Source organism: Egretta garzetta, unplaced genomic scaffold, assembly GCF_000687185.1.
Source record: "Egretta garzetta isolate BGI_Z169 unplaced genomic scaffold, ASM68718v1 scaffold326, whole genome shotgun sequence".
Lineage (NCBI taxonomy): Eukaryota > Metazoa > Chordata > Aves > Pelecaniformes > Ardeidae > Egretta > Egretta garzetta.
In genome coordinates, this window is record NW_009260026.1 from 112,235 (window position 1) to 116,597 (window position 4,363).

A 4,363-nucleotide genomic window follows, 5' to 3' on the forward strand; every position below is an offset into this window, starting at 1 on the left:
CTGCGAAGCGGCCACCGACCCTGCCTGAAGAGCCGGGTAAAGAGGCAGCGCCTGCCTCCAGCTCCAGGGCCAGAGCCTCAGGAGCTCCCGTGCCAGCTGGGGGGGTTGGCAGGGGCTGCGGCTGTGGCTGTGTGGACACGTAAACAGGCTGAACAGAATAATAAACAGGCTGATATTCATGAATTTTTTTTAGATCAAAGACTATCCTGAGAATACGTCATCTGCCACCCAAACGAGTGAGGTTTGTGTATCGCCTTGTACGTGTGCCCTACTTACACGCCTAATTTAGCAAAGCTGGCGCTAAGGAGGTGGCGCACCAGCAAGTCACTATTCTCCAGCTGCCTGTTTTGCCTGAGTACCAGCAGCTAAAGAGAGCGGGAGCTAAAAGAAGGAATACCCTTTCCCTCATGCAAGTAATTTTATGTTTCTGAAGAAATTTCTTTAAAATTTTGCTACCTTCTGTATGGCTGGGTGTACCCTGTGCCATAGTGTCTTAAGAATAGAGTACAATGTGCTACTTTGTCAGGCAGTAAAATGCTTTTTGCATGTCACACATTTTTCCCTCCATCAAATACTGTTTGGTACAGGAACTGACACGCTAAGGTCACACTTCAATAAGCAGATTTTTCCTGAAATACAGAGGAAGAAAGAAAGAAACCTTAAAAGAAAATATTGGTCACATTTTAAATTGCCTTCCAAGATTTTCTTTTATTCAAATCAATAGTGACTTGGTGCAGCACTACATTTGTTTTGACATACTGTAGCAAAAAGATTATCTGGATTTTGTCATGCCTGGATTAGATATATGTCTCTGATTTCACTCTCAAAAGATATTTTACAAGTGCACTTGTGGAACTGTATTTAAAGGAAGCTGTCGTGGTCTAAAAGACAAGTGTATGCCTGAAGTTCAGAGACTGTCTCAGCTTCTGAAACAAAGAGCAGGCTTACTTTACAGCAGTTTACTCACCAGCAGATCAAAACAATTAAATTTACTGGAATTCAAACTAAAGCTCTGAGCAGGGTCTATCAAATAAAAAGTTTTGCTACAAGACCTGTAAATGTTATTTTACAAGCCTGGTAACACCAAATGAATTCAGGGACAGATCTTTCTCTTTATAAACAGTCAAAGATCTCCAGCAACACTGAGGTAAAATTCTGAGAAACTCTTAGCTCCTCCCTTGCAACCAGCTGAAATGGAGGCTCAAGCCAGGTTCTGCTTGCTATAGGTTTGCATAGGCCTTTGCATACATGCATGTACGCTCCCAGAATTTAGTGCCTCAGCTGCACAGCTCCAGTCACCAAACCGTGGGCATTAAACATATTTTGAATTCTGTAGATTAAAAAAAATTCAGGTAGTAATTATGCAAAAGGACCTTAAATCTCCAGCACAGACGTGGTACACATTGAAACTTATCAATTTCAAGGAAAATAAGCACTTTAAAGCACTGCCCTCCTTCCTTTGAAAACTCCACTTGGAATTTACCTCCTGACACTGCCCTTCCCCTTGACAAGTAGCTGTCACCATCTCACTGGAAGCCAAAATTAACTCAGCTGTTTCTGCTTCGCAGGACTGTCATGTTTATAGTGTAATAGCATCTAGGATACGGCTCCCAAAAATCACCTTCCCACGAGCAGCCATAGCATGGTGCGTACTTGCTCCTCCATGCTAAAACTGACCGGGGACAGCCTGACGTAAGGGTTAAGCTCCACAGTCATCAAGCTAAGGAGGCATCAGGAAGGGCACCTCTCTCATTCCCATTCCTCCTCAGGTATGGGAGGAAACGGTCCCCCCAACATACAGAGAGCAAGGATTTTTTTCATACCTCTCCAGCCTCTTTCCTCCCATTTTCACACGGGGATCTGACAGCAAAGACAGTGTCCGTCTGCCCTGGATTTCAATCTATTGTAGGAAGAAAATGACTTGTTACCTGAAGTTATAATCTGGACTCTGATTTATTTTCTACGAGCAGTAACTGGATCTTCACAAACCCCAGATTTATATCTTGGTCAAAATCACCAGCTGCCAGCCAGAGCAATGGTTCTCATGTTTTTATATTCCATGCTGAAGTTTCCAGGTTACTGTGCTTGTAATGGGTAAGCACAAAGTTTAATGTTACACTGAACAAATAATTACATCATTTATTCTATGTGTAAAGTTCACTACTTACCCTGCCCAGGAACTTTTGCTTGATACTAAAGCAATTTTGATGAAAATTATAAAATCCAAATTGAAATGTCCGTTCAAGTTGGTTTTTTTAGATGTGCGTGGTATGCAAATGTGTCACGGCTTGAATTCACAAAAAGATTGTCTTGGTGCCAAAGTTAAATTATTCAATTTACAAATTAGAAAGAGAATTATCATTTGTATACAGGGCAAGTTTGTAGGCATAAATAATGTCTCTTAATATTAAAGCTGGCTCCAGTGTAGAAAGTCTGCAAGTAGCACTCAATGCAAATTACCTTCTTTGAAGGAACTCTGAATGGAGTTTTTTCCTCCGTTGAAGGTACTCGGAATAAATTTTGCCGTCACTATTCACTAGCTCTAGGAAGACTGACTCTGAATACAGACAAGCCGTGCAGCCTGTAAGTATTCAGTCACTAGCACGGGGGATTAAGGTACAAGCTGGCTCGATAGAAAGGTTTTCTTTCCATTTGTACTGAAGGAACAGGAAAAGTGCTTCAGGTTGTCGCAAAACCACAGTCTCACCTATGGGGAGGTGCATCACATCAAGCCCAGTCTACCACAGCTCTGGTAGCTCACTGCATTTTACCCAGACAGAACATCAACGATCTCCTTATGCAAGGCTTAACAAATGCCTACGCTCCCCCATTTTCAATGCTACGGAGTTTGCATAAATTCACAGGCTAATATCAAACCTTCCCTTGTATTCAAAAGGAGAGGAATCGAGGACTGCAGTGTGATGAACTCGTACCGCCTCTGCTGAGAATTCTGTATCCTAAGTGGATGCTTATGGAAGACGAAGATAACCTTCCATGGACGCCTTTGCATATACCAGGTTTGACAGTTTGTGCCAAATACCAAAACACCACGCTTCCCAAAAGCAGCAAGAGAAAACAGAATGTTACCGGTTGCTATGTGACACACGGAAACATCCTTATAAGTGAATATTGACACAATTCATCTTTTAATGCACTCGTAATTCAGAAGCATATTAAGGCTTCTAAAGCAAGGTCCACCTTAAAAACACAATAGCGGAAGGTCACGGGATTCCAAACGTTCTTTATTTTATATTCGCTGCCATAGAAAGTCATTGAACAGCACTGGCATCATTGTTACTGGGGAAAAAAGGACCTGGTTTTGATTTGCCTGAAGATGTGACATACATCAAGAAGTCAGTCCAAAATCCTGCTGTTGAGTACAAAAAGCAACTGTTTGAATTATAAAATACTGTACATACAGACATAAAAATGTTTCAGAAAGTGTTCCACAAAGTTTCTAAACTTCCAAGGGCAGATCTTCAGCAGAGTGAACAGGTTGTTGTCGTCAAAGGTGAGCATCTGTTCATTCGAGCAGAACGTCTGGATCTTTATCTTCCTATATTACAGGTGACACAGACTTTGATTTTCACCCCAGCCAGGGATGACATGATGGTCCTAGTGATTAAGGTGTTTTTTCCTGTAGCTATTAATTTAACAAGCACACTCTCTATATATAAAAATGAAATTTCGAAGAAATTTATACAACAGCTAGACTTTATAAAAATATAGATCTATAATTTTACACCAGGAATTACCCAAGGTAAGTTTCCATTTTCTTATGTCTTAACCGTTAGAAATTAATTTGTATCCTTTGGAATCTTATCTAAGGCTAGCATGTAAATTAAAATAATTTGAAGAAGTTATTAGCTGGTGAGGAGAGTTTCAAGAATCTCATTCTGTGGTTTCTTTTGGCCAAAATTAACAAACCACTGCATTCTGCAGTGCTCAGCTTGCGGCAGTGGGCATGTTACACAGTACGTATCTACTTATTCCAGAATCTTGACCCAATTCAGTGTTAAGACCCAAATAAACAACAACCCCATTGTCCTTACTGTTGAAAAAACCCAAACCCAAATAAATAAAATTGGACAATATTTCTCTTTTGCTGTACTGTGTTAACTCTTTACGGTGTGGTGGAGGCAATAATGAATAATACAGCCATGTGATGAAGGAATGTAAAACTCAACACTTACTGGAAAAAAACCCAGACTTTTACAGGTGTGTGTATATATATTTTTATATATATATATCTATATATCTACATTGCAGTTGTAACTGTCACCTCACAAAAGAGATTCAATGGACTGAACAATCATCTGTAAACTTCAGCAGCTAGAGTTCTTCAGGAAGAACTGGCTTTCAG